Source organism: Nomia melanderi, chromosome 8, assembly GCF_051020985.1.
Source record: "Nomia melanderi isolate GNS246 chromosome 8, iyNomMela1, whole genome shotgun sequence".
Classification (NCBI taxonomy): domain Eukaryota; kingdom Metazoa; phylum Arthropoda; class Insecta; order Hymenoptera; family Halictidae; genus Nomia; species Nomia melanderi.
The window spans coordinates 11,597,755-11,621,756 of NC_135006.1; the positions used below are offsets into that span (position 1 = coordinate 11,597,755).

A 24,002-nucleotide genomic window follows, 5' to 3' on the forward strand; every position below is an offset into this window, starting at 1 on the left:
ACATTTCATGAGTATTTACTCGAGTACCCGGATATCTGATATACTCGAGTAAAAGCACCAGCTGTGGAGCTCTTTCTCGCGCATCGATTACGACAGAACGGCCTCGTTCGATTTCGTCTCGGTTTTCCCAGGGATTTACGGGGTAGAGACCGCGGAACGCGCACGGGATGGCATTTCGTTCGGCTTTCCGAACGTCGCGCGCGACGCTCCCGCCGGAATTCAAATAGCACCGCGAGCTTGGCGGACTCGGGAGTTAAAGGTTAAGAACGTTCATCGGGTACGATTCTCGGCGCTGCATCTAGATTTTCATCCGCTGCTCTCCTCTGTAACGAACTTCCTTGATGTAAGAGATCGTAAAAGTCTTAAACAGCGGTTCTCATCTGCGAGCCTGTCATAGGTATCTATAATTATTGTTCCGGTGCACACCCGGAGCACCCGGGGTTCAGAGTTATCTTCGGTATCGATGAAAAGGGGAAAACTTAAGAATGAAGTGCCATTGCCATCAACTGTGATACCTGCATTTCTTAATGGACGCGGACTTTCTTAATTCTGAGATACATTTAGTGGAGTTCAGAGTTGTTCTCGATATTGATGGGTAAGGAAGGACCTACTATTTAATACTCAACAAGAATCATATGCTATTATCTGCAACTATTGGCCCAGCAATTGGTATTTGCACCAAACAGAAATTCCAGTGACTACCACAACTGCACCTAGTAGCAACCAGTTTCTACTCTATATTAAAGCGCGGCTTGCTCTTTCCAATGCTACCAAAAACAGCACTGAACTCTACTAAATAAATCCTGACATAACAAATTCCGATGCGAACTCTGCGTGACGCGCCGCGAGCAACGCTGAATTAAAATTACTACTACAATTATGAATAGTAACACTCAATTTTCATCTACACTAAAAAGTACACTTCCCAAAAAAATCGAGTTTTACTAACCGAACCTTACACGCAACTTGATTCGTAAAACGTTTTTCACCGCGTTTGAAAGGCGAATGCCCCATAGCGCAGCGCGTCGCGGCGCGAGTACGTTGGGGCTCGCTTGTACGTACAGGCCGCCTCTCCGCGGCGCGGCGCCGATTTAATGCACCTGAGCAGAAGTTTAAACTCACGTAAAGAGGATGGTGTATCCTTGAATGCGGTAAGGCTGTTCCTGGCCTTGGACGTCCGCGTTCGTTGCAGACGGAGCGCACCGTGGAAACACACACCGGGCTCGTTATTTTCAACCGATGCGTTGTGTAATGAAGCACGGCCGCTCCACTCGCTCGCTGGCCACCGCGGACCGAGCGGCGTTCATCTCGAAGATTATTAGATCCGGACGATGTCGTTAGCACAGGTACACAGCGGTGCCGGAGGAACGACATCCTCCGCGGCAATTAAAAATGGCGAATGATACTACCGGGTACGTGGAATTATTTACCTGCCCGCCGCGGGGGAACGGCGCGCGGTTGGAATTTCCGCGAGAAATCGCGACCGTTCAGTTCGTCCAGGAATTGATAACAGTCATCGTGTATCGAGCTTCGATTCTTGAAACTGTTGATTGTGGTCTGTTGATTAACATGGTCCTCTGGCTTTAGTACTACGTATCGTTATCAATTTTGTGGATTACTGCTATTTTCAGGCTCTCCACTGTTCTCTTTGTATTTAATCAATGGCGATCAGCTTTTGAAAGTAAGAGATGTATACGCGAAGATGAAGCTGTTTCGGTATCTGGAAAGCATGGATAGAGAAATGCTTGATCCTGACATCTATAATCTTATCATTTTAAGTTTCGAATATGAAATATTAAAGCATCATTTCTCAGTATTTATATTATGCAGCATCGATGACCGACACACCCCTTGAGTTACAATATCCTGTTAGACTTGCGACGGGAATTAATATTCCAAAGCAAATTTCCTACTTCTTATCCTAGTTTTATCGTCAGAAATTTAAGGTTTACTTCATTTCTACCGGCAATTGAAAAAGCGAAAAAACCGGTCGCGAATATGTTAACGCTTAGCCAACCGAATAGGGAGATATACTTTTCACTTAGCAACGTATTAGCTTTTCTGTTTACTCTTTCTTTTGTCATTTCGTACGCCTTGAACCGGTATCACTTGCAATTCATCAAATAGCTCTCTTGCCTTTATAAAACAAAGTTTAACAAAATCAGTTGAACGAGTTCGATCAGAACGAATAAGAAAGGTTATAGTTACAGTTCTTTTTAGACGGTCGCCTGAGTGTCAAAAAATATATCGTAGGATGACGGGTTGAGGACCTACCGATGGATCCGAAATGTTTGCCAAAGCAGCGAATCCAGCGAGAATCGTTCGCGAATCGCTAGAGATCGAGGCTCACCTAACGATCGGTTTAAGCTCACGCTGCGGAAAAACTGGAATCCCCCGAACGAACGAACGTGTCCGCGGAACGTTCGTTCGGGGCCCCAGGGTTTATAGCAAGAACTCGATTAAAATCTACCTTTCTCGTGGGGGATTTCCGAGGACGATTAAATCCGCGGCCCCGTGTAAACTCACCGTGACGCCCGGTCAGCGCGGCGCATCGATTAAGATCAACGGGATTCCTCGCGCGAAATAATCCCGCCGAAGTGGTGATTTTTGCCGGCTCATTAAGCCCCGAGGACGTTCTGCGAACGTGTGAGAGAGCGGTTGCGCGTTCGCGCCGCTACGTGCGGTACTCGGCCGCTCGCACGCCCGGACAATCCAGCTAATTATGCGTGAATAATAATATAACCCATTATCGGCCCATAAATACCCGGCGATCACGCTAACAATATAACCGCGGGACCTTCTTTCCAACCGGTTAACGTTTTCCCCGCCGAACGTCGCTTCATCTTCGTGTCTTTGTTCGGCGATGATTCTTTGACCGAGTTTCTTCGTTCAGATGGATACGATCTTTCGCGATCGAGTTCAGACACTCAATGAGATTCTTTAAACTTTACAAGCACTAAATTAAGAATTGTTTATTTTACTGGCTAGGAAAGTTACTTTATACTTAAAGACCCGTGGTGAATTCGACATAGACTTTAACAAATAGATATTACTCAATTCTTGTGGATTCAAATGAAATATTATCCTTATAGGTCTCTTACGCGTCGCTGGCGAGCCCGCTGTGATCCCACGCGATTAACAAAACGGCGTGGCAATGATCCTACGTCCAATGGTCACAACTGCGCTGCGCGATCGCAACGGTTCGCAATAAGAATGACAAATGTATGTATATTCCACTTTTTTTTAATTGCGTATGTTGTATAAGATGAAATTTGCTTTATGTATGTGGTAAATGTATGTAAATTCGCTAGCGAATCGCGCCGCTAGTGTGCATAGGCCCTTGCAAGGGAACATTATACGGGCATGGCCGATTTATGAGGAGCATCCGGGGCCGTAAAAACGCTGCGTAAATTCGTGAAAGGACAAAGAAGGTGCCATATAATTTTACTGCACTCTCGCCCGTGTTCTCGTTTTCCCATCCACCTGCGGCTCCGCAACACGTAACCCTTTTCCCTGCTCGCGCAGCCCTAAGCGTTGATGTAATTTCCGGGCAATATTTTCGAATGATGTGTGTATCGAGTCGGGGCTAATTCCCTTTGACGCGTTTTAAATCTACGCGTTGTTCTGGCCTTTAGGACCGAAGACCAGCCGACAAATTGAAACCCTAATTACAACTTCTTAGATGGAATTCGAGGTTTCATTACCTTCTGCTTGGGATTATGTTTGTTTCAAGTGGTTCTTTTTCTTTCTCGGTTGATCTGGTTAAGTATTGAATTTCGTGTAACCAGTGAGCGATTTTGAATCGAGCGCGTCTTCCCGCCTTTTTGTGCGACAACATGGCGTGTCATCATAAGGAACGATATCGTAGTCTTTTTTTGAAGAAAACGATTAGTTTTAGTAGAGAATAGTTAATTGTTTGTTCGCGTACTAATTTATATTCGTCGTGGCGGTGTTATCTGGATCTTTATGCGAAATTAGAATTTTCTGCAACGTTATGCATTAAAGTGACCGGCTCGTAACGTCTTATTGAAATTACAAGAGCCCGTTTATCGAGGTTTTTTGCGGACGTGGTTGCACAATATATACCCCGATAAATAAATTTATTCAATAATTGCACACAAAAGCACCTTCGCGGTCTCAATACCTGTAGGACTACGAACCGTGAATGGGCCGTTTCGACGACAGTTAAGCGGAAACTTATGTTTCACCCCTTAAGAATCTTAATAAGTTGAAAACAAATTAACGTCGTTCTTAAATTCTTCTAAAATTTGTCACGAGCGTATAAACTCCGTAGTCCGTTAATCACGTTTGAGATTGGATCGCGATGAAAACTCCCGGTCGAGCAGAAAAACGTTGATGTTGAACTCATTACGTATCTTGTTACCAAGCAGTAACACGATTACCGCAGATAAAGCGGTCAATTCATTTTTTTCGGGCGGTTTTTTCCTCGTTCTTTTTTTTGGAGGCTTCTGTTAATGGTATCAATTACAGGACTAAAAATTAATAATAGTGCGGTACTAATGGCACCGGACCGTTCCTTGGGCGACCGAGGATTTAATACGAATTAATACATGCGTCGGTGGCCCATAGAAAATTGACGTACGATAATGAGAAAGAGAAAGAGAGAACGGTTTCGTAAGACGACCGGTGCGCCACTACTTTTTGTGTCAATTAATATTTCGTCACGGATCAGAGCCGACTAAAAGGAGCGTCTAGAAAACCCCCGAGGGTTCTTGCTGGCTATTCAAGACTGAGTTCAGCTACCAGCTCTCGGAAATGGGAATATCGACGTTCGGACATATCCCTTTTACATCTCGCCGCTCCACCGATCCCTCCAGTTCGACGATCGTTAAATGATCATGTGTTCCGATACGAAAACGAAAGTTTCGTCGTAGTTCAATAAAATTTTTATCGGGAATCCATTCCTACGAGAAACGTTCTTAACTCGAATTCTTACTATTCTCACGCTACCGACGAATCGCGGGCTGTTTTCATCCACAGAATATTACTAACTGAATATCAGCATTTTTAGAAGTGTTATTCTTCGGTTGATCAATTTTTCAATTGATAAGAATACTGAAATACTTAATCAGCATTCCGCAAAAGAAAATATCTTCTCTAGCTATTAATTTTAGACAAACGAAAAATTATGTGTCTATAGATCATTCGCATTTCGTTTCTCTTGTGCAATACAAACATTGCAAAGGTTGATTAAACAAAATTTAATATTGAACATCAAACTTCATGCTGCGTTAAAAGTGACGACTAAGAGTTGCTCCAATGTAAAGAGCCAAAGTAAAAATCAAGTGGGATGAAATTTCAGCCATAGTCAGTAACCTCTTGATCTACACCATCCTATCAGACACGTAACGAAAATTTTAAACTGAATTTGAGAAACCTAAGTGTCATTTACTTTCTATTAAATATAGTTTAGATAATACTTTTCTATTATCACTCGTTAACCTCTAGAGTAAACGTCGACATAGAATAAGCATCCAAACTGTTTCGTTTGCTAGTCAATTATTACTTTTCAGTTCTGTTGCAATTTTATAGATACAATTATAAAGGAAACTATAGTATTATAAGTTCAATGGAAGTTACTTATGAAAACTAGACAATTATTCGGTTATGATATGGCACATACCAGCGAGACTCGTCACTTCCACTCAAAGGGTTAAGAAATAAATCATAAGTTAACGGGTTAACCTCTTGGCCTATGATATATTTCTCAACTCTGGTCGATACGGCTGCTGTCATTAATAATTTATTGGAAAAGGAGAAAAATTCTAAGCATATGTTACGCCTGTATTTCCTTTTAAGTATAATATTTGATTGCAGAGGAATAATGTTTACCTCGAATTCGAATGAACTGAGTAATACATATATTTGTCGAATCATGTTGAAAATCTTCACCACGAGCCTAACTCGTTGTAGAGCAAGGGGTTAAGAGTCAGCTCTGTTCCGATATTCTCGAAATGTCTCGGGCATCGGTCGAAAGGGAGCAGGAGCACTTTCCATCAAGGGAATCCCGTGTGCCTTTTATTCTCTCCGTGCGGGCACGGTGCCCAGCGAAAGTCGTAAAGACCTTTTCCCGGGCCGTCCTTTCACCTGTCACACCTTGACACTCGTAGGAGGCCGAAAGGCTAATGCGTTCGAGTAACCGGATTACAGGCCACGGGATTAGGAACGATGAAACGCTCCGGTTGGCTCGCCATCTCGGGGAATTAACCCCGCGGGAATCTTTTAATTCTCACGCGTTGGATAATAACCGTAATGCTTCCTCCTTTTTCTTCCCGCCCCGTTTCCCGTTTTCCTTGCAATCCGATTTCATTTGTTCGCCTCGATCTATCCTCTATCGACGGGACACTAACTTAACCCGTTGCCCTGTGACTTGTTTCTCAATTGTACGATGCAACAACATCGTTAATAATATTTTGCAAAAAGAGAACCATTCTGCGCGTATTCTATACCCACGTTTGCTGTAGAGTATAACAGAAGAGTAATATTGAATTTCAATTTAAAAATACTCGGTAATACTCATGTTCGTTAAATTCTGTTTGAAACCTTCAGGAATCTCACACGTGATTGTAAGGCAAGGGGTTAATATAAGCAAAATATAAACATTTGTTTCTTTTTATGCATACGATCCATTATTCGGTATCCATCGCGCGTGTCTTTAATAACTAAACTGAAAGCGACCCACGAATGTTTCCAAAATCTAAACAATACCAACTATATTTTCACGAGTTTCCATATTCCTTTGGAAACAATAGGAACGAAGTAAAATAGAAGCTAAAGTATAATTCCATTCCTCTCCACATTGTTCGCCAAACAAATCTTAACTCCACCCCGGGAGTCTAACTGTAGACACTAAAATTTCTAGTCTAATTATGATTACCAACAGATTCTATGCGTTCACGATAAAGCACGAATGCACGCGGTTCAAAGATAAAAGAAACAATTATTCCATCTCATCTTATCGGCATCCCTAATGGAAGAAATCGGTTCAACCCCTGTCGCTCGAATTTGCATCAGCAAACTTTTATCGCGCGCATAAATATCCGCTGTCGAATCATCGTTGAGCCGAGACGCCGAACGTTATCGTGGCCGAGCGATTTTCGCGGCGAACCGATCGATCGTCGCCCGTTTCACGCCGGACGGAATAATCTAATTACTCGTAGCGGTTTCTAAATGCACGCGTCTTCGGGGAACCAGTCAGTCTATCTTGTACTTATCTCGAGGTCGAACGCGGCCGGTTCCCCACGGGTCCGAAAAACTCCGCTGTATATAGGACACATCGCTACCCTTATCTAAATATATCCCGAGGTGGAAACGGACCAGGACGTTTTAATTAACTAATTAACATTCCTCGTGCCGTACCATCCACGGTTCCGCTATCGTCGATCGGCCCACAATTTGACTAACAAAAGTCCCAACCGTGCATCCCCGTCGCGGCTCTCGAATCTTTCTTCGCTGGTCGGTTTAGACGTCGAATTCGTCGCTCTCCTTTTGTTTTTTCCTTCTTTTTCCTTTTAATCTTTTGTTCTTCTTCTTCTCCGAGGAATCTCTGTATGGAAAGTTCTGCTTTAACCTCACTGCCGGAATTTCGGCGTTAACTTTCCCCCAGGTTTTATCGAAACCAGGTGACCGTTGGAACGTTGGGACTGATAACGCGAGAAATTCCTTTGGAAATCAACCTATCGTCATCGTTCGTTAATCTCGATGCGCTAATAAGTTGAACCGCGGATGTGTACACGATTACGAGCGTTTACGCCACGTGGAAACTGGAATCGAACGGAAACTAGTTTAACACTGGAACTGACAGATGGATTAACATGACTGATTTCTAAATTGTTTTACAATTATTGAACAGATAATAGATGCTTCTCTAAGAAGTTTCTAAAGAAATTGTTTTAGCACTGTGCGAACTGAGCTGTGAGTGATCGAAGTCTTGGTGGATGCACTGTTGGGGTTGCTATAGAGAAATTTTGGAATGTCGACTTGATTGTTTGGTAGTTCTAGTGTTAATCTGTGAAGGGCGTTACTCAATTTTAGAGAATGGACTTGGACGTGCATTATGGAAGCTTCTGACGCACCAAATTTTCGAGAACTTTAAATAGGACCTTCGATTAATTCGAGTGACGTAGAGTCTCCTTTTTTATAGATAGCACTCCAAGATTAGACATTGAATGTTAACCTAGAATATTAGGTTAACACGTTAATGATGACCGGAGCTTCCAAATTACTTGAAAACAAGTACAACTCGTAAGATAACTGGCGTCGAATGAAAATGTTCAATAACGTGAATAACTAGATCGTAGTGTAACCTAATAATTGTGTATCAAATAATTGATAATTGTCCCTTTATTTTCGCCACAAAAGAATAAGTGATACACAAAACGCTGAAGTTTTCCGTGGCAGTCAACGCGTTAACTAATAATTCCTACGATAATGGTACAAGTTAACACTAAAATTCAGCTGAGTATATATTACGAAACCTTCGTTTATCTTCCATTCATTGAAACAACAGATGTTATCTTGTGAAAGGAATAAAACCAGCCAAGAAACGGTCAATTTTCGATGTAACGAGAACACGATCGACAAAGGAAAGCGTAAAGGTTGTGCACGCGTGCACGCATGTGCGCCGCGGCGATAATGATACAATCAAGGAGTTCCCGTGGAATGTTAATTGTAATGCGCGACGGTTTAAGTGTGGACGAACACTCGGGAGGGCCACGAATATAATATTAAAGTTACAAATTGCATAGGGTTCGTCTCACCTTCGTCGATACGCCCCCGCAATGATGGCCCCCCTGCGGCAAACCAGGGGCCCTGTAGAGTCGAGCTAATCGGCGAGCAGCTCCGGTGAGCACGCTTCGCCGCCTCGAGCTCGGTTTGAGAGGAGAGGCTTCAGAGTTGGCATTAATAACCGGGCTTTTTCGTGTAGATCAGAGGCCACGCGATGCACTGTATTTAATCCACCTTTCTTTTCGTATATCATCGAGTTTGTCCATTATTACGTAGGATGATCATGAAGTTACGCCGGAAATATGCAAATCCGGCTTGCGACGTCCCGAGGAACACGTTCCGTGTTGATTACATCGAATGACTTTAAGACTTTTAACATTGAAATGTCGATTTCATAATTACGACGAAACACGATGTGGAAATCGTTCGATAATTGTGATTCTGTATTAGGGAAATACGAACGGAGCTTGCAGCTCAACGACTTTTTGAGGTTATTGGTTTAATTTTCGGTTTCCTCGGTATGCATCCTGTATTTTACATTGGAAGTGAATTTCATTCTTTATGGCACAAGTGCGTTTTTCGTTTCGTTCGGACGCGAGATACGGATTTTGTATGGTACTCGAATGGTTTCGGTGTTTTCGGTGGGAGACAAGGAAATTATTGTGTACGCGCGATATTTCGCCGGGGAGAGAAAGTAAGGTAATAAATGATGTTAAATGTAACATTTACTGTAGGCAGACTCTTCGCCAACCGGCTGAGTGTGCACACGTTCGAAGTATTTGAACAAGTACCACCGATTGCCGGATGTGAAATAAGAGAAACGCGTTAAACCGCAAACGGTGAGGCGTAGAGATTGCCAAGCAGTAAAATCTGTTTACACTTCCTTGTTCAGATTAAAACACCGAGTCCCATCATTAATTTATTAAAGAACGCGAGCCAGGAAATATTCAGAGAACCGTAGAATTGAATTTTTTAATAACTTTCTACCTTTCGACCAAGGGTAACGATGAGTGTACGCAGTAAACGTTGTCGAGCCAGTATAAAATAACTGTTGAAACTGGATTTTTATAATGGAACGAACTCGCTCGAATCGATATCACATATTTGTCACGACCATTTCACGAATCGAGGGAATTCAGTTCTTGAAAATTACTTTCAGCTTCCATCGCATTTCACAGGTACGATGTGTTGCACTTATCGTTACCAACTCGCTGTCAACTTAATCCAGAAAAGAGACAAATTTGAAAATTAAAGGTACAATAAGTTATCTGTTATCCGAACCTTTCACTTACGTTCTGTTCAAACCTTTCATTGTAATTTCCTCTACATCTTCTGTTTAAATTTCCTTCAAATCTTTCACTCAAATTTTCTACAAAACTTCTACTTAAATCTCCTTTAACTCATCCATTCAAATTTCCTTTAAACCCATTTAACCTTTCTTCGAACCTCAACTGAAATATTATTCAACTTTTTATACAAATATTCTTCAAATTCTTTATCTTCAAAGTTAATCCTTTACAGACGAAGATCCTTTGAAATATAGAAAACCGTCAGCAGATGAAGCTAAACTATACATCGTTTGCTTAGATAATTGAAAAACGGAAACTGTATACTGATCTGCTGTGTTAGCAATTAAATCATTTGTTTGCGACTGTTGCAAATATGGACATCTCGCCACAATCTCGACGTTCGTTCGCAAAGGATTAACAAGTCCGATCGTTTCAGCGTCGAAAACCGACATCGTAACTGTTCCCGATCCCCGAAGTCAATACCTCGCCGGCGAACAGCCTGATTCCAGGTTCGCAGCTCCCGGGAACGCCAGGACGCGTCCCGGTGGCCTCTCCGGGAAGGACAAAGACCAGATTTGCGTGGGCCAATGCACCGCGCGCCGCGTCCCCTTCGGTGCTGCACCGAAGCAATTACTCGTCGATCCTGTCCGGAGCACGGTGGAATCTTCATCGGTCATCGGACGATCCGGATGCTCGTCACGTGGCGGCGTTTTGCGTGAGTACCACCGTAAGACCCCGTGGAGGAGAAGAGGGCAGCGGGTCCATTGAATGGAGAGGACCCGGCGAACGGTGGACGCCCAGAAGAAAGGGTTCAGGAGGATTGAGGAGAAAGGGAAGAGCATCGATCCTGACGACTGTCACGTCAATGCAAACGTCTGGACGCTTAACACTTGAAACCATCGAGCATTTCTGGTAACTTGTTTAAAATTTCTTCTGAGAAGTATGCGGGTAGATTTGCTGCAGTTTGAAATTACTTTTATTGTTCTAACACGTTGACTGCCACGAGAATATCTAGCGTTTTGAATAGTAATTTTTATTCTTTGATAACAAATAATTTAGTATTACACTAGCCATATTACGCTATGATCTAGCTACTTGTGTTACTAAATATTTTTATTTAAAATCAAGCTGTTTATTGTTCTTCGGCAATTTGGAAATTCCGGTCATCGGTGACCACCGTGTCACTCAACGTGCTAAAGTGCCATCTTTATAGCGTTAACACGACTGCCGCTATTTTGTTACATAAACATTCATATTCCTGGTAAAGTATGGAATTTTGCTGGATGTATGAGATCTGAGGAAGACAGTAGAACAATCGACCGAAGAATCCTGACTTAGTTTCCGCTTTATTAATACTAGAAGTACTGATCACTTAAATTGACTTTTACCGATGTATAAAAACCAGATACGTGCGGCTATTAAGATTTCAATTAATTGTGTATCTCAGTTTTGCTATTACTGAATTAGTTTCGTTAATAATCTTTCGTAGAATCTCTACTTTTCCAATAATTGTAGAAGAAGGAATCAGGAATAGGTCGTTTTGACCCATCTGGTAGTTCTAGTGTTAAGAACACTGTCTCGACCGCATACGAGTTTCCGTGAATGTTTACTTAACAGTCGAACCGTTAATAATTGTAAGAACTAGCCATACTCGCAAGGAAGTTCTCGGATGAAAGTTAAATATACTAAACGCCAATTATTTCGTTTATATTAATCCTTTGCACTCGGAAATCTTGGACTAGAAGTATTCAACATTTTCCAATGAGTTACAGACATCTTTTGAGAATCATAGAATATACATAAGTTGAGAAACAAAGTTATTGTTTCTATATTTCACATGTTTATGGATTATTCAGAGTTTAATATTCTGTGTAAGACTTTTTAATTTTGGTATATCATATCGAATGGCGACTGAGAGTCTTATTATCAATCGTACGCTCCAAAGTATGCGTACAAGTAAATCAAGAATACTTCCTCGCTTCCGAGTAAATTATTCATGACAAGAATATCAAAGCTATGAAAGAAATCACAGGACAAGAGGTTAACACGTTGACCGCCACGGTAGTCACCGGTGACCGGAGCTCCCAAATTGCTCGAAAACAATTACAATAAGAAAATTGAATCAAAATATTCAGTAACACAAGAAGCTAGATAACAGTGTAATATGAGCATTGTAATACCAAAACAATAATTATTTCTCATACTATTTTCCTGTATTATAAAGGAATAAATCTTGCCATAACGCTCGAAATTCTCGTGGCAGTCAACGTGTTAATCGTTCGGTATCAAGCCAACACGCACCGAAGCAATCCGCATTATCCAGCAGGATCGTGCCCAACGATGACACGCAGCGCTTTGTCAGCGTCCAAGCTACTCAGCCAGGCCCTCGTGCAGTTTTTCCCCGGCGATTCCCAGCAGCGCGAGGACGCGCGTCCTTGTAATTAAATACTCGCGCTCGAGTACATTCGTATCCCCGTGGTATCGGCCGGCTCGTCTGGCCATTACAGAAATAACCTAGGCGGACTGCGCGAGACGCGGCCACGGTGCTCCTTTATTGCGGCATAGGAGCGCCCCGATCCGGTTAAAATATCGGCGACGCTGATGGGACCACGAGTTCCCGGGCGACATGGCCGCAGGAACGAGGCGCAAGAATTTTTAGCGTTCCGCGCGGTTTAATCGGCGGGCCGCGACGCGCGAGACGGGCCCCGATAACGCTGATGCGCCCGGCTTATCTTTATTAACGCGCCGAACGTAGGGACCGACAGTGGACTTTTCGTTTAGGCATCGATTCCTAGGGAAATTCGTTTATAAATGGTATGAAAGGATTTTTTAATGCCCTGTGGTTCGTGGAATGTTGCTTCTTGAGTTTCATACTGTTGGTGATTAGGGAAATTCAATATAAAGGGTATGAAGAAATATATCGATGTCGTATGCTTTGTAAAATTGTTGTTTTTCGAGTTCGATACTGTCGGTGACTAGGAAAACTCATTGTAAAGGGCATACATGAATTTTTTAATGTTGCGTGGTTTGTGGAATGTTGCTTATTGAGTTTGATGCTGTTGGTGCTTAGGTAGTTTCACTATAAAGAGCGTAGACGAATTTTTTAATACCATATGATTTGTAAAATGCTGTTCACGGAGTTTGGTACCGTCATCCTTAAGAACCGACGTGGTCTAAACAGTGAATCTTCAGAGACCGACAACACCAAATTCCTAACAGATGAACAACAATATCAAACTCCAGGAACATTTGACAAATCACACGATATTAACGAAGTCCACGACCTCCCTAACGGATTTCCTTGAAGCTTTGTGAATAAAAGTAAATTTCTTCCGTCATGTGCGCTCACAATATTTTCATTAAACAGCCGATCCTTGGTAACTTCTCCCCGAGGTTAAAGGAGGACCTGTCGATCGATACGGTGTCCTTTATTTTCGAACTGCCCCTTTACTCTTTCATTTTCCTGTTTCCTTCCCAAGTTTCTTCTTCCATCACGGGAGATTTCGAAAAACCAGAGGAAGATAGATGACTCTCGAGTGTTGAAAATGTTCCTCGATACGCGCGCGCGCCAGCGCGACGGAGAGTGCGCAACGCGAGGCTGCTGCGGGGCCCTACGCGGCCAATGCAACCGATCGAGAAAGAGCGGGGGAGGGAGAAGGAGAAGAGAGGAGCCGGTTGGCAAGAAATTCCTGCAATTTAATGGGATTCTTTGATTGGTACTTGATGCCAGTCGCCATTGGCCCGATACATACGCCACTCACGTACCCCAAAGGCATTTATAAGAATCGCGGTTTCTGCGCGGCTCGCGGGCGCGCCTCGCGCGGATTCGGCCGCCGCCGGTGCGCACGCTTGGGCCTGAACGATTTTTCCTGCTGTCGGGAGGCTTCGCGGCTGCCTGGGAAACCGTTTTCCGATGCACGCTTCTGTGCGAGTCGTTCGCAGGTGAAAACGATGAATTACTCTTTTCGAATATTTCCTTCGTGCATAGAATTTTAGATCTCCCTGTTTTCTATTTTGAGCTATTTGGCGTGGAAAGTGAATAGTTTGTAGGTTGTTGAAAATCGTAGACTACAATTCTTCTGATTTCTCATTCCACGGAATTTACTTTAATCAGATTTCTTTGAATTTATTGCACCGAGTCCTCCATGCGAGAGTTACTTCTTAAGAATTATAGAAGCTTGTTGATTGTTATATATGAAGACTAACGAGGAAATGAAATTTCCTGTCGTCATGGCGAAACTACGAATCTATCCATTCAGCTGACGATCGGCAACTCCGTGAACACCCCGTACACGCCGAAGCGCACGCTACACCTCCCAGCGGATCGCGTCGAATGGTGGCTAATAACATAAATATAACACTTCTCCGTAGGGGAACAATTAAATATATTTCAATAAACCGCGCCATTATTCTAACCTCAATTTTCTGTATCCCTTTCTTCGTGCGTGCTTAAGGGGAGAGCCCGGGATCGGGGCCCCATCCGATCGATATTAAAACCCATGAAAGTCAGGCGTGACTGCGTTTGAAACAGTCCATAAAGAGTATTCCCGCGCGCGGGCAATCCATAATTTCAAATAAGAGGACCGCGGCGACGCGACGCGACACAAAAGAACGGCTTTAAGGATCTCGTTCGCCTCGCAAAACGAACGGGACGACAGGAAAAAACTTTCGGATTGCACGGGGACCATCGCCGGACACAATAACGTCGCGGCCGCGCGTCGCATTCCCGAGTTTTACCTCGTCCGAGGAACTTCGGCGCCCGTGGGTTCCTGGCCGGGAACGATTTCAATTCGAGAACGCTAACAATCAACCGGGTCGCCTCGTTATTTACCGATCGTTTCCCCTCACCCCGCGCTCATCGTTATAAGTTATAGCTCCCCGGGCCGTTCCGACGAGAGATCCCGTTTGAAAGCACCCGGGCGTCGTTAGCCGCCATTATTAATCCCGGAATCGAATGTACTCCCCGAGGAAAATTGAGCAACGAACGGGCTTAGCGACTATCGTTCTTATAAATAACGCCCGGACGCGTAATCGTCGAGATACATCCGCGGCTACCTCGCCCGTTCCCTTCGATACTATCGTCCGCTGATATACAGGGTGTCTTAAACGGACGAACCGGGAACGGTTGATTCCCTGTGGAAGAAAAAGGAAGAACGCATGAAATTCGTCGTTGAAGGGAATGGGGAAATTGTATGGTGTTTGTTGGGAATGTTTCTTTGGGGTATTATAAGTTAATGTCGATTAGGTTGTTCGTTAACTTCGAACTTAGGGGAAACTGTATTTTATTCACTGTAGAATCGAATTTCACATGTGGGACCGAAGAATGTTAGATGTCGGTCCAGATTTTGGAGACACCACGTATATTGACAAGGTTTTAGCTTCGGTTGCATTGGGTACCGCTCGATCAAATGAGGATTCCCGGTAGACGGCGCCCGAGTCGCAGGAAATACGCGCGATTAGCCGCGGCTTCTACACTGCGTGTGAAAATCAAGCGTGTTCGCCGGGACTGGAAATTCCTTGATACCGGCGAGGAGTTCATTTCAATAGTCCCGATCCTCCTAACTGTCGGATCAGTATCCTCGGAGACTGTCAGGTTCCCCGCAATTCTAACTGCGAAACTTTACCCCCGTAAGGTCGCGCGTTACGAGTATAATCGTAAAGAAAAGAAACGTTGCTTGTAAAATGTCTTTCGACAAAATGATTCGGTAATGTTTAATAGATAAAACATTACTATTACATCATAAATAATATTATTTATATATAACAATTTCTAAACCATTTACTTGTACAACTCCACGAAGTACTATTCAAATATCAAGCATTATTATTACAGTATTATTTCCATATTACAATGTACACACAAAAATACACATCATTTATTAACCCTTTGCGGATGAGGACACCAAGCTAGAAACATATGAAGATAAATTATACATTAAATGCTTAAACAATATAAATAAAGGAAACTGTACACCGATCCCTCTATTCGAGTAATTAAATCATTCGTTTGCAACTTAGTGTTCCAAACGTAAACATTTCATCTCGCCAAGATGTCGACGTTCGTCCGCAAAGGGTTAATAATGCATTTCGCAACAATGCAATTCATCATTTAAACACCAAGAATCAATTTCGTAGACACCTAGGATTAATCATCAAAGAGTTACGAGCAACTCGACGGAAAGTCATTTCCTCCCTCCGCCCTTCTCGAGGCGCGACGAGCCGCCGAGTTCTAACGATCACTTTCTCCCGGATATTCGGAATATTTTCGGAATTTATGATCCACGCGGCGGCTCTCTCACGCGTGATAACAGATCATCGGCGCACAACGGGGGACAGATCCTGCGCGCGTCTACCTGGAAAATTCTTTCGAAGCCTTTCCGAACGGAAAGACCGCGCGACATCGCGCCGTCACGGTCTCCGCCGTGGGTTTCACGGCTAATCTAACAATCTACGCGTCGTCGCGTCGTCGAACTCCGAAAATCCTCGGCCCCTGTCTATCGAGTACGATCTTTCACCCGGTTTGTCCCTTTAACGAGGAATGAACGCCGGGTCGTTAATAACTCGGCCGCGCGCCACCTAACAGACCGTTCCCCGATTTTCACCAGGACTCGAGATCTTAGAGGGGGCGGCGGGTGAACGCTCAATTTACGAAGGGGATAAGTATCAGGTTCAAGAGCCCGGCTCGTAATTGATAGGTCACTCTGTTCGTTCTTCTCGGATGACGGCTCGAATACCCTTAAAAGTGAAAATCCGTCGACATTGTTCACCGACGCCGCGCACCTGTGCTCCATTTCGCTTTCTTTCTTCGGCTGACGTTGATAACCGATGGATCGCGGTGATGCAGATGATCTCTTTGATAGTGCTAATCGCTGGGAGGAGTCGAGTGTCCTTGTTGAATGATTAAATTGATTTATCACTGTTGATCCTTTATTGATTCACCTTGGGAACGTTCAGAAGTCCGAATTAACTTGAGTTCCCTATAGTAGGAGAATGCTGTTAGAAATTAGATCTTTGCGTTATTTCTATCGAATTCTTTACAAGAATGCTGTTCGAGATAAGATAGAAAGGGAGATATTTAATTACAAAACTGGTTTCCCACAGAATCAAGCAAGAAACAGTTGTACACATATAATTGCTCACAAAAAGAAATTAATTATCTCGTTCTGGATCTAAGATATCATCAAACTACCGAACCAACTCGTAAATGCTTCGGTTGGAGATACTTTAATTAAAAAAAGAAGTCCCAAGCATTAACATATCAACGCGTAATCAACATACTAATTATCACGCAGTTATATCGAATGTAAACCTTCGAATCGCACAGAGTACGCAATATGAAGAACTCTGAGGTTCACATCGACGTTATTTCATTTTATTACAGCTTAATAACATGCTCTGATTATTTATTCAAGAATAATTAGGAATCACTGAAATGCTACCATTAAATAGTACGATTGTAACACTACAAATGAATATAGAGAACATTGTTAAAATAAGTAGACGTTGCAACAACATTGCAATAACGTTGCAACAAACATCCAAGATCCAAGAACTCTCGAGAGTATCCATCAGCGAAAACTGTTTCCCATAATAATCCTATTTTTAAGTTCCCCCAACACTAGAACTACCGAGTTAAATTGAAGTTACCAAATTTTTCTACAGGGACTCTAAGACCACAGCTACTAAGATTTTCGCATGTTACTAAGTCAGTTTCTCCAGTACTTTCGCAAAGAAGCATCTGCTGTCTCTTCAACAATTGCAAAGGAATAATTCCCGAATGAATTCCCCATTTGGCAATTCTAGTGTTAACATTATTTAGTAAACATAATTTAGTAAACGCTTACGTCGATTTTGATTCATTGCAACAACGCAAAAGCGTATTTTAACCCTTTGCACTCGAGAATATTTTTCTCAACAAATATTCATTATTCTCTGATTAAATATCAATACGTTTTACAACTAACATAAAGAAACACCTTGTATAAATTAAGTGACAGAACTAGTTTCTTTCGACGTTCCACGTGTCGATACATTATATAAAATTTGATATTGAACTCTAAATTTGATCATTTTGTTCGGTCGAAACAAATGGCGATCGAAAGACACCGTTCGAGTGCAAAGGGTTAATTGCATATCTCTGAACCCCTAAATTTCCAAAATCTAAACGAACGAACAACAATTTCCCTAAGACCAATAGAATAAACTACACAACGAACCTCCGCGAATCTAGTGTTAAAATTCGCCATTCACCCGAATATCCGCAGCCTAGTAATCAGATCGCATTCTGCGCAACACCGGCTCATTAGGGGTTAAACGAAGCTGAATGGGCGGCGGCGACGCGGCAGGTAGAGAAAAGACACCTGTTGATCGCGGCAAGAGAGACCGAAAATCGTCTCCCACGAGAGAGGCGCGACACGCTCCGGGGCCTCGTTAAAAAGCCAACGAAACGCTCTCGCTCCCAATATATCACGCCGGTGGCATCTACACGGCTGACACGGACGAACGGGCGAACACACGGCCGCGACGGACGGACGGACAGACGGGTCCTCCAGAAAACCGGGATCTCGCCGGGACTAATGGGATTTTAACTAACGATCGCCGTGGAAGAAACGGACACCGTTGGCGACGAGCCCGGGGCCGGAGGACCGATCGATCGATCGCTGGCCCCGATGGAATTAACGACTGTTGAATCCTACCGGGCTCCGGTAAATTGGATTCTTTTGTGGCCCCTCGGGTATCGATCCTCGGACGTTCTCCCCGGCGTTGCTCGAGAGTTCAACGTCGCTCGGAGCAGCTTCGCTTTCGGATCGTCCACGAATCTCGATCGTCCCGCTTAACCCATTACTGGACAACGTACGAGGGTTAACGTGACATTTCACTTTCGATTTTTCCTTCTTTGAAACATGTATTTTGTATTATCGTTAAATTGTTCGGTTGTATGAAAGAGGATTTCGAGGATTTGGTTGATGGTTCGAGAGATTCGTTCTCTTCTGTGATTTTTATTTTATAGTTTCTTACTGCGATTGGTTGTTTGTTATTAGTCTAGTTGGGTTGTTGCACTGATTATATTTGTATTATATTTAGAGCTCCATAGAATTCGTAATAACGCTGTGACAATAGTCCGTTTTATCATAGAAATTCCTTGTCCACTTGTTTCCTAAATTGAATCGTCGAAGCCTCGTTTTCTCAAGGTGCGTAAATGTTTCGACGAACAAACGTTGTACTTCTAAATGTCAGGAAGTCCCCGAAAAGACACGGTGCGTGGCTTCGGTTTTAATTAAATTAAAACGAACTTCGCCGTCGATCGTTTAAAAGTACTCCCGTTATCGGCACGACTCTCGTTAACCGTGTTATAAAATAAACACAGTTTCCCCAGCGTAAAAGTAATCCCGAACGCGCGGGCAGAGGTGGAATAATAAATCTGAGGACCGGCCACCGGACGAACCGTTCCACGAAACCGTAGAATGACTTAAACATCCCCGGCGTCGAAATCCCGCGCGGCTTCCCGTTCCCACCGAAAAAATGCAATCCAATCACTGAAAACGCCCGGCCATCCGCCGGAATCGACTTCCCCTTCGAATTACAAATTCACGACGGATCGAACACTCAATCCCCCGATTACTACCGCTGGAATCGCTATCGAATTGGTCGGCAGGGCACCGATGTCCGTCCGGATCGCCTCTCATTAAATCTTTAATTAGGATCCACTGATCGACTTCCTTCCCTGTTATCTGGCCTCCTTCTACCACTGCTGCGCCACAGAGAAACCGAAACAGAAAGGGTGGAAGGGCGAACCGAGGGGAACAGATAACGAAGAGTATCACGTCGAAACACGCAGGTGAGCCCTACTAATGATCGAACCAACGGAACCATCCGTCCGTGCGTCCGTCCGTTCATGGATCCGCCACCGCGGCACCGGAAGATTAGATAGAGGTCGACCCGACTCGGATTTTTACTTTGATCCACGCGCGATCCTTTCGTTTTACTCTAACAGGTTAGGGTTCGTGACAGTAGTGACCGGTAGGAAGACGGATCACTGAGAAGTGTCGAGATTACGTGGAAAAACAGTCACAACGTTGAATGAAGAAGAAATCATTTACTAAGTCGGAGACGTTGTTTATTTTGGAAAACAGTTTACGTGAAGGAGTCCGTTCATCGAGGCGGAAACGAAGAAAGTAGAATTTACTCTTGAGAGCGGTACGCCACAGATCCTTTAGTAATGAACGTAAGACATGAAGCAACGGGAGAAATTCAATTTGAACACATTCGATACGACCATTCTGAAGCAAACTTGTCACAGTCAACGTACCACATATGGGACATCTTATTACAAGCAAGACAGTTTCGCTCTCTATTAACACACAGAATTTCATTAACCCCTTGGCCTATGATTTCTTTCTTAACTCCGGTCGATACGGCTACTTTGTCATTAATAATTTATTGGGAAAAGAGAAAAATTCTAAACACATGTTATGCCTGCATTTCCACTTAAGTATAGTAGTCAATCAACTACTACAGAGGAATAACATTTACTTTGAATTCGAATGAACCGAGTGATACATATATTTATTGAATCATGTTGAAAATCTTCATCGCGAGTCTCACTCGTTGTTGTAAGATAAGGGGTTAATGAACATAGAACACGAAAGCAAAGAGGAAAGGTCAAACCCAAAACAATCAGACCAGCCGCCATCCAAGTCATCGCCACTCTCCTGTCATCCGTTCACGAGAAATGCTCCCAACTGCCATCTCAGACCCCTAACTTCGCGATCAGGCCCAAACGAACATCACAGAGGAGGGTCCGGTACATCACACGCGAAGTCGCCAGGGCGACAACGCGACGTTGCAACTCTTTTTCCCTTCCCTGCCATTAATTAAACTCGTTCCTCTTATCGACGGGCCCCGCCAAGGACCCGCGGGAACGCGAATGACGTGCGACCCCCCTAAAAGCTGGACAAAGACAGAGGGAAACCGCGCGAGCGGTGACTCGCCGCGATTTGCCGCAGAAAATTGAACGATCACCTGGGGACCGAACGGGGCCGGACACCGAACGTCATCGACGTGATTCGATTATTACCGGGGCGAACGTACCGGGGGCCCGGCGAACTCCGCCCCCTTTAACGACGAAACGAAGGGGAGGAAGGAAGAGAAGGGCCCCTACCCGTGTAATTACAAAACTTTTTTGCTGCCCCCGAAAAGCGGGTTCGTTGCGCGCCCCGGGCGGTCGCGGTCGGGGACCGAGGGCCCCGGCAGCCGCGCGCACACTCGTACATGGTGTGTCCGAGAAGTTTCGGTGGATGGTGCCAGAAAACAAACGAAACTGAGGGTAGGAAGGTGAAGATTACCCTTCATCCCTTAACGCTAGAACTACCGAGCACTTAATCCCTTGGCGTACAATGTCGAGTGAGTGATGAAGATTTCTAGATCTATTTAACAACAATCAACGTTATTCATTGTATGTCCGAGAAGTTTCGGTGGATGGTGCCAGAAAACAAATGAAATTGAGGATAGAAAGGTGAGGATTACCTTTCGTCCCTTAACGCTAGAATTACCGAGCACTTAATCCCTTGGCGTACAATAACGAGTGAGTGATGAAGATTTCTAGACCTATTTAGCAACAATCAACGTTGTTCGTTACCCACGGGTCAACGCAAACAACTATTCTGCTATTATCAGTTTATTATCTTCGAATAAAATTTCCACTTCAAGTAGGGGTCAAATTCCCACTTCAACCAAGGGGTTAAACTGACTTTTGAAAATTTCTTCGTGAGAGCCACAAGTGCGTAGTTATTAAGATTTCAATTGGCTTATATATCAATTCAGGTATTGCTAAATCAGTTTTCGCAATAATTTCTGAAACAAGTATCTGTGCCTTTTCAGTAGTCCTAAAAGAAGAAATCGGGAATGGCTCGTTTTGGCCCATAGTTCTAGCGTTAACACTGTTTCTACCGAAGGTGTCAAAAGACAGCTTTTAAATTGTTAATATAAAGCTATTTTCCAGGTTTTGTCGTATGTTCTGAATTGACTTTTCGACTTTTGCAATGACGATTATAAAATTAGCTATAGGAAATGTCCAAAATTCGATTGAGGAGGGATGATTGAACTCAGAAAATAATTTGAAGTTAAAATGTGAAGTGTCTGTTGACATCTTCAGTAGAAGCAGCGTTAGTGGACAAATTTTCTCGGTGTGTATACACGAACTTCAACCATTACTCATTTCTGTTTGATTATTAATTTAGAATTGTTACCATTTCAGTCCTCGCGATGGAAGCTTTCTTCTTATACAGGGAAAACTAAAACGTGGTGTCGAATTTAGATAAATTAATGAGCGTCGATATTGTCTTAATTCGTCTTAATTCGTCTTAAAGACCTTTTTAGAGATCGATCATAGCATTAGGTTGAACAAGCAGTCTTGTTGCATTTCTAAATGAAGTTTAAGCCTTTGCACTCGAGAGGTGCCTCTCACTCACCAATTGATTTCATACAGTAAAACTATAAAATTTGATATTTAATATTAAACTTTACATCAATTTGAGAAATATTCAAACGAAATAGCTTTGTCCCTCGATGTAAGTGTGATTTCTCGTCGAGTTAGCTTCACAAAATATCCTCTCTATCTCATCAGAAGACGTTAAAGTATTTCTAACGAAAAACTTCCGAGTGCAAAGGGTTAAACATTAATTTCACTTTGTTGAATGAAGATTCATTGAACTATGTATTGAATATTATACTCGGAAGCTTTCCGTTCTTCCAGTCTGCTAATGCATAATATTTATTTATACATTATAATAAAAATAACAAGCCTTCCGGACTGATCTAGGGTAGATCTTAGGCAGTGAAATGGAACGAAATTGGCTGGCAGATCAACGGACTACAAAGAATAATGGAAAAGAATCATCCATGATCGAACCGATTTCCATGACAGATCCATAATTTGCAGCAAAGCTAGTACCTCTATCCAGATATCAGAGTATCCATAAGTTACCCTATAACTTATGTATCCTCTAAAATATCTAGCTAACTGCTAGAGCTATTGCTACCCAGCCTATAGTATATTCACCATTTCTTGAAATGCTTTCAATACTGATTAAAATTAATTTTACTCTTTCCGATATCTAGCTGTATCAGGAGTCCCGAGTCTAGTTTACAAACCTGTCGATTATCCAAGAAGATCTGACAGAGTTACTGCGATCAGTTGCTAAAGAGACTCCAGGTAACAGTTTCCGAAAGCTTCATACACGTTCCCAAGAGTGTATCGCGTCGCACGAGGATTACCTTGAAGCATAATAAAGATAATCTGTTTACATCTTCTGATTCCTGGGTTTCCTGGTACCATTCACCGAACTTTTTAAGCACACCATGTATAACGGCGAGCGCGTTCCGTCGCAGCAAGAAATTCGGCTGGCCGGCGTCGGAGTCTCGCGGCGCTTCCCCGCCGGCCATGATTATTGCTCGAAATTGGCGTCTCTCGTCGGATGGCTTTATACGATAAAATAAAAGGGTACACGGGAATTTAAGAGCGAGTTACCGGGCCCCGATCAACCCGTTTCATGCGCGGCGTAAGCGGTGATAAACGCGGAGTATAATAATTTACTAATTACCGGCCAATAAATTTTATCTCCTTTTTTACGCGAGCGCGATTTAATAAACGATTTTTCGGGGATTTCTCGGTGCGCGGATAATATGAATCCTACTCGTGAGTTCCTCCCGTTTTACTTTTCGACTTGCAAATGCCTCGAGACAGCCTTTTTACTTCAAAGACGCTTCTCGAATTTAACGATCGTGCGACGATGGTCCTCGTTGTCGGGGAGACCGGACAACTTTTTGCGATACGTTCCCATTGTTAGTCTCTATTCTTCTATTGCTAGGAATATTCAAACTTTCGAACGATCTTTGAAGCAAGACAAGTTAAACGATCAATGTTCTGCAGTGAAAATTGTAACAAAAGGAAAGGCGACGAAAACT

The 24,002-nt window shown here is 43.2% G+C and overlaps 1 long non-coding RNA gene across 1 annotated transcript in view; it reads left to right on the forward strand.

Moving 5' to 3' along the window:
• The window catches only part of LOC143174790 (uncharacterized), a 70,423-nt gene extending 59,778 nt beyond the window's left edge, over window positions 1-10,645 (forward strand). Inside the window, exons 3-4 of the long non-coding RNA XR_012999142.1 lie at window positions 3,093-3,222; window positions 10,536-10,645. This is a non-coding gene — a long non-coding RNA (uncharacterized LOC143174790). The remainder of the gene's footprint in view (window positions 1-3,092; window positions 3,223-10,535) is intronic.
• Window positions 10,646-24,002: the final 13,357 nt, after the last annotated feature.